The sequence below is a fragment of the Podarcis melisellensis genome (genome assembly GCF_964234715.1).
Source record: "Podarcis melisellensis genome assembly, chromosome: 2".
Lineage (NCBI taxonomy): Eukaryota > Metazoa > Chordata > Lepidosauria > Squamata > Lacertidae > Podarcis > Podarcis melisellensis.
The window spans coordinates 110,516,918-110,529,577 of NC_138529.1; the positions used below are offsets into that span (position 1 = coordinate 110,516,918).

At 47.5% G+C, this 12,660-nt stretch overlaps 1 long non-coding RNA gene across 1 annotated transcript; it reads left to right on the forward strand.

Annotated features, from left to right (window-relative positions):
- Nucleotides 1-2,103: 2,103 nt before the first annotated feature.
- Nucleotides 2,104-4,477, forward strand: LOC309362611. Its single transcript, XR_014165037.1, has 3 exons — nt 2,104-2,689; nt 3,402-4,331; nt 4,399-4,477. It is a non-coding gene; the product is annotated as an uncharacterized lncRNA (long non-coding RNA).
- The last annotated feature ends 8,183 nt before the right edge of the window (nt 4,478-12,660 follow it).

Here is a 12,660-nt window from a genome sequence, read left to right on the forward strand (position 1 = left end):
ATAAGGTCAGGGAAACAAAAGCCTGGCATAATGAACCATCCCACAAAGCTACAGCAGACCAGCAGGGAGCACAATTTTCAGTGGAATATTGTTGGCAATCATTGCAACATGCCTTAGGAAGGAAAAATTCTTCTTTTGGTGGATATATGCAAATAGGTTACATAAGTACGTGAGAAGAGTCGTGCTGGATCAAACTACTCCAGTATCCTGTTCTCAAACTTGGGCCACACTTCCTGAATAAAAGTTCAGACGTGAATTTTTTATTGCTCAGAAATACATTGGAATATAAAAAGAAAACACTCCTGGTATACAATGGTACCTTGGTTCTCAAACTTAATCCGTTCCAGAAGTCTGTTCCAAAACCAAAGCGTTCCAAAACCAAGGCGTGCTTTCCCATAGGAAGTAATGCAAAATGGATTAATCCGTTCCAGACTTTTAAAAACAACCCCTAAAACAGCAGTTTAACATGAATTTTACTATCTAACGAGTCCATCGATCCATAAAATGAAAGCAATAAACACTGTACGGCAGTCACACAATCAATCAATGAAACAGTATCTGAACTGGGTTCCACACATTCACAAAAACAAAACAAAAAGAGCCGCAAAAACAAAAACACAAAATAAATAGCAAAAACAGACCTCGGCGTAACACTCAAAACGGAACTGTGGCACTCAAATTGGAAGTGTAATACTCTAAATGGAGCATGTTCGGCTTCCGAGAAAAGTTCGCAAACTGGAACACTTACTTTGAGTTTGCAGTGTTTGGGTTCCAAGTCGTTTGAGTACCAAGGCATTTGAGAACCAAGGTACCACTGTACTATACTATACGACACGGTTTCTTCAATGGTCTTTGAATCTTCCCTCCATACTTGCCATTCTCTCCTGTCACACCAGTGTGGTAATATCATCTGGTAATCCTAATAGACTATTTTCAAAGGTGAAATGTTGTAGGGTATGCAGTGCACAGACAACAACAGCTGGAAAAGCCAGCTTTTGGATCACCGCCCCATGATATACGATAAGGTGTGGTGCTGCCAGTAGTTTCACTGCCAGGTGATCTAAGCGATCTTACAGGTCTGTTCAGTGCCAAGGAGAGCTAGCAGGTAGCCTGGTCCGGAATCGCTCTTGGGCCATAGCTCCCAGCAGCCCTAAACTGCATGACTAACAGAAAGAGATGATAGGAGTTGTTGTTGTTGTTGTTGTTGTTTAGTTGTGTCGGACTCTTCGTGACCCCATGGACCAGAGCACCCCAGGCACTCCTGTCTTCCACTGCCTCCCGCAGTTTGGTCAAACTCATGCTGGTAGCTTCGAGAACACTGTCCAACCATCTCGTCCTCTGTTGTCCCCTTCTCCTTGTGCCCTCCATCTTTCCCAACATCAGGATCTTTTCCAGGGAGTCTTCTCTTCTCATGAGGTGGCCCAAAGTATTGGAGCCTCAGCTTCACAATCTGTCCTTCCAGTGAGCACTCAGGGCTGATTTCCTTAAGAATGGAGAGGTTTGATCTTCTTGCAGTCCACGGGTAGGAGTTACAGCCCAACAAATATTCAGAGGGGCCACAGACTTCCCTTCCTTGTTGTAGACTCCAAACAGGATCATCCACCCACTGTTCCGGGGGGGGGGGGGGGGAGCGAATCTACATAGCCATGGAATCAAGTAATTCTGTACAGTGGTATCTCAACTTCAGGTTACAGACACTTCAGGTTACAGACGCTTCAGGTTACAGACTCCGCTAACCCAGAAATAGTACCTCGGGTTAATAACTTTGCTTCAGGATGAGAACAGAAATCACGCAGCACTAATGGGAGGCCCCATTAGCTAAAGTGGTACCTCAGGTTAAGAACAGTTTCAGTAAGAACGGACCCCCAGAGCGAATTAAGTTCTTAACCAGAGGTACCACTGTACAGTGGATGCTTGAGTTGTGTACGTGATCCGTGCGGGATGCACATCCGCAACCCGCAGCGGCGCTTCTGTGCGCACACAGGTTGCAATTCGGCACTTCTGGGCATGCACAAAGCGTGATTTAACACTTCTGTGCATGCGCGACTTCCAAAACCCGGAAGTAACCTGTTCTGGTACTTCTGGGTTTCGGTGGTCCGCAACTTGAAGCGTCTGTAACCCGAGGTATGACTGTACTTAGGAAGACCAGATGGAAAAAGAAACACGGCCTTTAATAGTTGCGTAGATAATTTCAGAGGATGTGGCTGGCACGGCAAAACACACCTGAATTCCCCTCTTTGGCACAGCTATTAAAGGCGCAGAGGCCCCGCCCTCTTTTCCATCGGAACCCGCCCACATAAATAGTATGTTGCCTAACCCTGACGCTCGTAATGCCTGCTGCCTAATCTCACTTCTAGACATATAAATGCTTGACCTAATCTAATCATCGAAAAGGGAAATGTTACAAACAAGCTTCACCTTTAGACTTGCAGCTACTGTCAGAACGATATCGAGAGTGATGAGGAAGTTCTCTCTAATTCTGACAACTGAGATTGCGGGAGGTGAAGGAGGGGCTGGAACCCAGCGAGGAATGTCCTCAGCAGCAAAGCAAAGATGCATCTGCCAACGTTTTCTTTCCAATCCTTCCACCCTTAAGCCTTGATCTGTTTATGTAGGGACAACACAGGGCAAGAAAGTCCAGGGCCAGCACTGCCCACGGCTTGAATGAAAACAGGGTTCCAGAATATGGGTGACACCTCGCTTGAGAGCAGTACATGTGAAAAGGATCTAGGAGTCTTGGTTGACCACAAACTTGACATGAGCCAACAGTGTGACACGGCAGCTAAAAAAGCCAATGCAATTCTGGGCTGCATCAATGGGAGTATAGCATCTAGATGAAGGGAAGTAATAGTGCCACTGTATTCTGCTCTGGTCAGACCTCACCTGGAGTACTGTGTCCAGTTCTGGGCACCACAGTTCAAGAAGGACACTGACAAACTGGAACGTGTCCAGAGGAGGGCAACCAAAATGGTCAAAGGCCTGGAAACGATGCCTTAGGAGGAACGGCTAAGGGAGCTGGGCATGTTTAGCCTGGAGAAGAGGAGGTTAAGGGGTGATATGATAGCCATGTTCAAATATATAAAAGGATGTCACATAGAGGAGGGAGAAAGGTTGTTTTCTGCTGCTCCAGAGAAGCGGACACGGAGCAATGGATCCAAACTACAAGAAAGAAGATTCAACTTAAACATTAGGAAGAACTTCCTGACAGTAAGAGCTGTTCGACAGTGGAATTTGCTGCCAAGGAGTGTGGTGGAGTCTCCTTCTTTGGAGGTCTTTAAGCAGAGGCTTGACAACCATATGTCAGGAGTGCTCTGATGGTGTTTCCTGCTTGGCAGGGGGTTGGACTCGATGGCCCTTGTGGTCTCTTCCAACTCTATGATTCTATGATTCTATGAATAAAGGTTACCAACTTATTCTTTCTTTTTTAAAAAACCAGGCCTCGATCCTGCGCCTTTAGCAACAGCATTATCTAAAGGCTTATACAGTGGTACCTCGAGTTAAGAACTCAATTGGTTCTGGAGGTCCGTACTTAACATGAAACTGTTCTTAACCTGAGCTACCACTTTAGCTAATGGGGCCTTCAGCTGCCGCTGAGTGATTTCCGTTCTCATCCTGAGGTAAAGTTCTTAACCCGAGGTACTATTTCTGGGTTAGCGGAGTCTGTAACCTGAAGCGTCTGTAACCTGAAGCATCTGTAACCCAAGATACCACTGTAGTGCATATTTACATGCCGTGAAAAAGTTTTCCCACAGATTGAGGGCAGAGCCACAAAATACATTGAAAGCCCATAACTTCCACCCCAAGTATCCTGGAAACTGTAATTCCCCCCTCACAGAGCTACAGTTTTCAGCATGCTTAGCAAACCACAGTTCTCAGGGTCCACAGAAGTTGTGTGCTTTCAGTGTGGGTTGGACAAAGTATGAGCCTGAACAGTGCGCTTTTCGGTAGCACAGGGAGCGATCCCTGCACCGGTTGGCCTCGGTCACCTTTCATAGCATTGCAGAAGAGGAGATTTCAGCAAGTGTAGCTTGTTCTGCAAGGTGCATGAGTCCTCTTTCGCATCCGGCCACCCTAGCAACAACTCCTAGGTCTCACCAGCTTCATCGTGCTGTTACTACACTCCGGAAGGTTGCATAATGGAGGGTGGGAAGTCAAATCTGCCCTTACTGGTTCAGTTCCTTTTGCAGTCAGCAACAGAGCTCCTTCCCACCGAGTCTTTCTTCCAGCCCATTAAACGATTTTTAGCCCATTGATCATCTGCCTGATTAATCGACTCAATTTAAATAGCTTGACTATCTCCAGAACCTTAACGCCAATGCCCTTTAGACACAGTGAAGTCAGCAGAGAGGCTGGCTTGGTTAGGAGAAGCAACAACCCAGCCTTCTCTTCTGCCTTCAGCAAGCTGATTGGCAGAAAGCTGTGGGTGAAGCTACTCAGGGCAGGTCACAGACGAATGTGATCGTTGTTTTTGGTTACCAAGTGCTCCAAACAATTGCAATGAATCAAGGAAGGAAGGAAGGAAGGAAGGAAGGAAGGAAGGAAGGAAGGAAGGAAGGAAGGAAGGGTTAAGTTGTGGGTGAACTTCTCGCAGTGAGGGAACCGCCAGAAGGCCCTTGGCGCTGGATCTCAGTGTCCGGGCTGAACGATGGGGGTGGAGACGCTCCTTCAGGTATACAGGACTGTGGCCGTTTAGGGCTTTAAAGGTCAGCACCAACACTTTGAATCGTGCTCGGAAACGTACTGGGAGCCAATGTAGATCTCTCAGGACCGGTGTTATGTGGTCCCGGCGGCACCAGTCTAGCTGCCGCATTCTGGATTAATTGCAGTTTCCAGGTCACCTTCAAAGGTAGCCCCACATAGAGCGCATTGCAGTAGTCCAAGAGGGAGATAACTAGAGCATGCACCACTCTGGCGAGACAGTCTGCGGGCAGATAGGGTCTCAGCCTACGTACCAGATGGAGCTGGTAGACAGCCGCTCTGGACACAGAACTGACCTGCTCCTCCATGGACAGCTGTGAGTCAAAAATGACTCCCAGGCTGCGCCCCTGGTCCTTCAGGGGCACAGTTACCCCATTCAGGACCAGGGAGTCCTCCACACCTGCCTGTCTCCTGTCCCCCAAAAACAGTACTTCTAACTTGTCAGGATTCAACCTCAATCTGTTACCCGCCATCCATCCATCCATGGGACTACAACTCCCATCAGCCCTCAGCCAGCACATCTGCAGAGCACCATGTTGGCAAAAACTCCACTGGATCAAGCGGGACTTGGGCTTTTTTCAGCCATTGGAGCGGAGACGTGAGGCAACAGCTCCTTCCTTTCCTGGCCGTTCTGCTTCCTGCAGTGGTTACATGAGGAGCCCATTTCCCCTCTGGCGCAAGAGGCAAAGGCCGAACGTCAACAGGGGCCTGGTCTTCTTAAAAGCCAGTGATGAAACTTACATATGTGTGTGAAACAGTTAAAAAACAAAACAAAACACCACAATATTTCTGAATGAAGAAGCGTACCATGTGCCACAGAAAACACCAGGGCCTCCTCCAGTCAAACTATTGCCCGCCTGCCATCTTACATATTGTCTTAGTTCTTTAAAATAGTTAACCACCTGGGGAGAAAGGCAGTACTGTACAGTGGTGCCTCGGGTTAAGAACATAATTCGTTCTGGAGGTCTGTTCTTAACCTGAAACTGTTCTTAACCTGAGGCACCACTTTAGCTAATGGGGCCTCCCGCTGCCGCCGCACGATTTCTGATCTCATCCTGAAGCAAAGTTCTTAACCCGAAGTACTATTTCTGGGTTAGCAGAGTCTGTAACCTGAGGCGTCTGTAACCTGAAGCATCTGTAACCCGAGGTACCACTGTATATAAATTAGACAAATAGGTAAATAAAGAAAACATCAGGGGTTTTTTTGTGGGGGGCAATCACTTTAACCTCTCAACTAAACTTACCTCACAGGGCTGTTTAGAGGATAAAATGTGAGGAGAACTGTGCATGCCGCCTTGGATATTTCAGACAGAAAGCAAGGAGTAAATTGTACTTATAGAAAAATAAATGTATGTGTGTAGGGCGGAAGCTGCTGCTACTGAAGATCCCTATGCAACGCCCCAACATAGGATCAATGTTGCTAAAGGGTCTGCTGTTTAAGTACAGTGGTACCTCAGGTTAAGTACTTAATTCGTTCCGGAGGTCCGTACTTAACCTGAAACTGTTCTTAACCTGAAGCACCACTTTAGCTAATGGGGCCTCCCGCTGCCGCCACGCCACCGGAGCACGATTTCTGTTCTCATCCTGAAGCAAAGTTCTTAACCTGAAGCACTATTTCTGGGTTAGCGGAGTTGTAACGTGAAGCGTATGTAACCTGAAGCGTATGTAACCTGAGGTACCACTGTGTCTGCTGTTTAAAGGCACAGAGAAAGTGGCTTGTGAAGAAGAGGAAAGAAAAGAGCAGTTGTCAACCCTGAATGGGGGATTGGGGGGGGGGAAATAAACCTCCCCTATTTCTCTCTACACTGTTATAAGAAAAACACTGCTCCCTTTCCCTTATCGGGTATTCCAGAGCCCATATAGAGTCCTTAAGTGGGTTCTCTATCGGTAGGAGAAAATAACAGAGGCCAACCAGAGTATATTGAGAAGCAAAGCGGCTAGTGAGCCTGATCTTTATTAAACTGTTGCAACAGGGTCCCCACTCACCACACGCAGGAGGGAGGAGGAACCCAGAACAATGGTGCGCAAGCCCTTATATAGACTTTTGAAGTTGCCCACCCTGTAGCCCAAGACCACCCCCTGAAACAGCATACATACATCCCAGAAGGAGGCGGTCTCCAGCAGAAATTTGAGATTCTTGCTGCTCTCCTGTCTGCCAGGATACCTGATAATGCCTTACTTGATTGCATTTTCTGGGTAGCCTGGCCATTCCTTTGAGATACTTCGTTCCTGAATCTCTTACACATATTGATAGTTTGCTCAGCTTAACAGATTCTTGCTAGACTGCATCTCAAATGGGAGATGTAAGCCGCTACAGTCAAAGACAATTCGAAAGCTCTTCCCATTTCCTTCCTCCTTGCAGAGAAAGACTTGAGGTCAATTTGGGAGAGTCAAAATGGCTCCAGGATTGCTCTCCTGAACTATTCCAGATACATGGTTTATCTACTACTGTATTTGTTTGCCTTGTACATTTATGAGGGTTTATTATATATATGAGACCTTAGAATTCTTATAACACCGCGTCTTACATCCCCTGCAACAGCTATCTTTAAACAGTCACTTTCAAAGGCTTCCGCACAAAGAAAGGTCTGGGTCGTTCTCGGCTCTGTTTCCAATAGCAACCTTGGGACGGACAAAAGGCGGCGGCGTTTTTCAATCAGTATGGAAGGCTGTCCTTGAAAGGCCCCAAAAACAAAAGGCTCCCCCTTCCTCTTCCCACCCCCTCCCTATCTCGGCAGCATATTTCAGTCCATCCTCAACCCATCTGAGAAGGCCCAGAGCTGTCTGCCTTCTCCCTGCTTTGAGAAGAGCAGATAAGTGTTTATATCCATCATTAATATTTCCACCCAGGCAGTGTTACAGGAAAAATCTGAGGGCTCCCTTGGACAAAAAGTAAAGACACCAACCAGAGTAAATTGAAGCAAATCAGCAGCCTCTAGGCTTGGTCTTTATTGAAGAAAGGCTGTCCCGACAGGGTGTTCCCCTCACTTGCAGGTGAGAGGAAAGACCAAGAAGAAGAGTGTGCAAGGTCTTATAAAAACTTTTGAAATTCCCCTCCTCTAGGTCAAGCCCACCCCCAGAAACATCATGCATACATTACAGAAAGGAGGGGTTGAGGGAGGAGTCGTGGTGGTAACCTGAGTGTCCTGTCACCTGGCTGGTTCCTCCTTTCCCCCCTCCCCATGAGTCACTTCCAGGAGACAAAGGGGAGTTTGCAGTTTCCTGCCCCCAGAGGGAAGATCTGATCATTGTCCTTTGTTTCAGTCCATGCTGAATCCACTCCCATATGCAAGTTCTTTGTGATCTTGATTGTCTTCTGTCTGGGATCATCAGGGTTGGCATAACAACTGGGCAGGGCTCCTGTGGATGTGCTGGGATGGTGAAGGGATTATGGCTGACCAGAACCAAGCCACCCCCTTTTGATAGTCCTTGTCATATGGAATAAAATAAAAATGGAACAGTGCAAATCCGATGTATGGTTGATTTTTTTATGAATTTATAACAGAAGTGTGGCGTATGTAGTGTGTGAGTGTGTGTGAAGTTTGTACAAACTGGATGATGGGGGGGGGTGTTTCCTGCTACAGCAGCTATAGGCAGGCAAAGGACTGCCTCTCGCTCGCTCCATTCAGAAGATCCTCCAGCCTCTCAGGAAACCAGATGATGAGATCGATCCAAATGGAAAAGAACCTGGAAGTGGGAAGCTACTCACTGGGGGCAAGGAGGAGGGAGGCTGGCATGGGGAGTGGCATTAAGCAATGGGGTAAGGGGATCAGGGTGTGGAAAGGCTAAAAGAAGGGGTCTCTTATATGTTGCTGGAAAACGTTTTGCAGAAATGGTGACATCTCCTATGGAAGAATGAGTGGGAAAACTTTGGGAGCCTGCTAAAATGGTTGAATTAAATCACAATACAGCCATACCTCAGGTTACAGACGCTTCAGGGGGGTTACAGACGCATTTTTGGGGGGTTACAGAATCGCCGAAACCCGGAAGTACCGGAACGGGTTATCGCAGCAGCGCTGCAGGTTGCGAACGCTGCAGGTTGCAAACATGCCTTCCACAGAGATCACGTTCACAACCTGAGCGTCCACTGTATTAGATTTAAGGGACAGGGGCAGAGGCATGATAGCTTTGTGATATGATGGGGTGGGGGAATAATTGAATATGTAGTAAAAATTTTAAAAAATTGAGACCGATAGTGGAAATAAATTATCAATGTATCATGTTATGAATATAAAGACTATGTTTTGAACATAAGTATTATCTTACAGCGCTATTTATTCAGAGAATCGTAGAGTTGGCAGGGACCCCAAGGGTCATCTAGTCCAACCCCCTGCAATGCAGGAATTTCAGCTAAAGCTTCCCTGACAGATGGCCATCCAGCCTCTGCTTAAATACCTCCAAGGAAGTACAGTCCACCACCTCCAGAGAGAATCCGTTGATGCCTGTAATTATTACGTGTCTCTTTGGACATGTAAAATAATTGCTCGTTTTTTATAGTAAAGGTAAAGGGACCCCTGACCATTAGGTCCAGTAGTGGCCAACTGGGGTTGCGGCGCTCATTTCGCTTTACTGGCCGAGGGAGCCAGGGTGCAGCTTCCGGGTCATGTGACCAGCATGACTAAGCCGCTTCTAGGAACCAGAGCAGTACACGGAAATGCCGTTTACCTTCCTGCCGGAGCGGTACCTATTTATCTAGTTGCACTTTGATGTGCTTTCAAACTCCTAGGTGGGCAGGAGCAGGGACCAAGCAACAGGAGCTCACCCCGTTGCGGGGGATTCGAACCGCCAACCTTCCGATCGGCAAGGCCTAGGCTCTGTGGTTTAACCCACAGCACCAGGACATTTTGTGGTATGTTGTGTTTAAGTTTTGGAAATATTAATAATGACAAAGAAGGAAGGAAATATATGAGCACTATGTGGCATATGGAATGCACCTTTAAGGGGCCTGCAATGGAACAATCAAGGTTTCCTTTGTGGTGTTTATCTGCCCTCGGGGAAGCATGCAACGGGCTTGGCTTTGCAACAACAGAGATTGCACAGGGAGCACTGGCGCCAACTCTAGGGGGCCTGGGTACCAGGGTACCCACAGATGCTCAGCACCCATACCACAGGACCCTGACGCAACTTCTGAGGCTTTGCAAAGCCTCGGAAGTGACTTCCGGTAGAAACTGGAAGTTGTGTCAGAGGTCTTGCAAGGCCTCAGACGTAACCTCTGAGGCCCAGTGAGGCCCTGGAAGCACCGCTGCGCCACCACCAATGTCATGTGATGTCAGGATGCCGTGACATGTCGCACCCATAATAATAATATTATAATAATTTATTATTTATACCCCGCCCATCTGGCTGGGTTTCCCCAGCCACTCTGGGTGGCTTCCAACCGAATATTAAAAGCAATACAGCGTCGGACATTAAAAACTTCCCTAAACAGAGCCATCTTCAGTTGTCTTTAAAAAGTAAAATAGTTCTTTATTGCCTTGACATCTGATGGGAGGGCGTTCCACAGGGAAGGTGTTATGTACTGAAGTTCTCACCCTGGGCCAGCAAAGGGAATACTGTAGATAGTTTTCACTCAGGTCCACATATGCAAATAAGGGATTGAAAGTGACGTTCAGTAATTGGATAGTTACAGAAAGTGGTTACTGTTGCGTTGTAGTGGAGCTCTATGTAAGCAGGCTGGCTGAACCCTTCAGTTCAGTTCTGGCCTGTGAATAAACAAGAGCTGTTTGAAGAATTGCTGTGTCATCTGATATGTTCACCCACGACTTAACAGCGGGAGCCACCACTGAGAAGGCCCTCTGCCTGGTTCCCTGTAACCTCACTTCTTGCAGCGAGGGAACGGCCAGAAGGCCCTCAGCACTGGACCTCAGTGTCCGGGCTGGATGATGGGGGTGGAGACGCTCCTTCAGGTATACAGTACCAAGGCCTGTATGCTTGAGGGCCAAGTCAGCGCCCCTGGAAGGGAGAGAAGAGGGAGCGCCTCTCTCTTGGGAACGCCGGTCTCACGAACCAAATCTGCTCAGACTTCCTGCTAGGTCGAACGCTGCCCTGGAGACAAGAGGGAGTCTGTCAGTGTGCTGGCAGAAGAGGGATGAGATATGTGTTTGTAAGGTTTTCCTGGAAACCAGCCCATGTCAGAAGGCAAGGCCGTCACAGCCTGCTTCTGCTGAATGGTTTTGCAACACACCCCAAAGGGACTGAACAATGGAGGCAAGCAGAGCAGTGCCTTTGTGAAGGATGTCATCCCTTGAGTTTCTGAAGCCTTGTCGCCGGGAGCTGTGGCAGAGCAGGCACCGTTTGCCTTTCCTCTGGCTGCTAAGGATGGGCAAACGGGTCAAACCCTGTTCCTCTCTCAGCTCCTCCAATTTCCCAATCTTACGTTCCGCTCTTCACATTTCCACATCAGCTTGTGGGAAGCGCACTAGCGCACTCTCTCCTCTTGTGGTCTCAAGCGACTGGCGTTCGGAAGCATTACAGCGGTACCTCGGGTTACAGACGCTTCAGGTTACAGACGTTTCAGGTTACAGACTCCGCTAACCCAGAAATAGTACCTCAGGTTAAGAACTTTGCTTCAGGATGAGAACAGAAATCGTGCGGCGGCAGCGGGAGGCTCCATTAGCTAAAGTGGTACCTCAGGTTAAGAACAGCTTCAGGTTAAGAACGGACCTCCGGAACGAAATAAGTACTTAACCTGAGGTACCACTGTACTGGCGTCCTGGGCGCAGCCGGCCTCTGAAGGGAATCCGAATGTCATCAAGTGCGCAGGTAGAAATTCAACAGGCAAGGCATGTCCTTGGCATTGAGAGGTTTTGCTGAGGCAAGCTTTACTGGTTGAGTTCTGGCCCGCCACGCAGTTGCCAAAGGGTGGCTGGAAGGGGGCGAGAAATATGTCGGTATTCACGCAAACAAGCCCCAACTTGTCTTGTTACACAAGGCCTGACTTCCTCATTCCATGGGGCATGAACTCAAGGCTGCTTGTGGGGTGGGAGGTTAGAAATGTTCGCAAGACCGCCAGCTCTCTTTGAAATAAAATTTTAAAATGCACAGACAAACAGCAAGGCTTGCAGTAACAGATGACAACTCTGGGATTTAGCGCAATTCAATGAACACAAATATCACCCAGTGCCTGATCTCTCTCTCACACACACACAAACACAGACTCCCCGGCAAGGAATGATAGCCTCAAACGGCTTCATGTAGCCATAGCAGCGCAGTTGGGAGAATATAAATAATAATTATGATGTTGTTATTGTTAATATTCTAAACAATCGTTTTGTTTACATGGTGCCTGCCTAATTGCTCTTTGAGGCTCTTTATGGAAATCCTGATGCAGTTCGAAACGTCCTATGAAGATGAAAGCTGTTTTCTTTTTTTTTTATAAGGAGGGGGGGGGAATAGGTCTATTAACAGCACAACCATAATCGAGACAAACTTATTGACATACCCTCCAATGTTTCTCCGATGAAAATAGGGACGTCCTATTCAATATTATTATTATTATTAATTATACCCCGCCTATCTGGCTGGGTTTCCCCAGCCACTCTGGGTGGCTTACACTATGTTGTTGTTGTTGTTGTTGTTTAGCTGTTTAGTCGTGTATGACTCTTCGTGACCCCATGGACCAGAGCATGCCAGGCACTCCTGTCTTCCACTGCCTCCCGCAGTTTGGTCAAACTCATGTTCGTAGCTTCGAGAACACTGTCCAACCATCTCGTCCTCTGCCGTCCCCTTCTCCTTGTGCCCTCCATCTTTCCCAACATCAGGGTCTTTTCCAGGGAGTCTTCTCTTCTCTTTGTCGGCAAGGTGATGTCTCTGCTTTTTAAGATGCTTTCTAGGTTTATCATTATCGAAACATATAAAACATCAAACATTAAAAACTTCCCAATACAGGGCTGCCTTCAGATGTCTTCTAAAGTTATGTAGTTCTCTATCTCCTTGACATCTGACAGGAGGGTGTTCCACAGG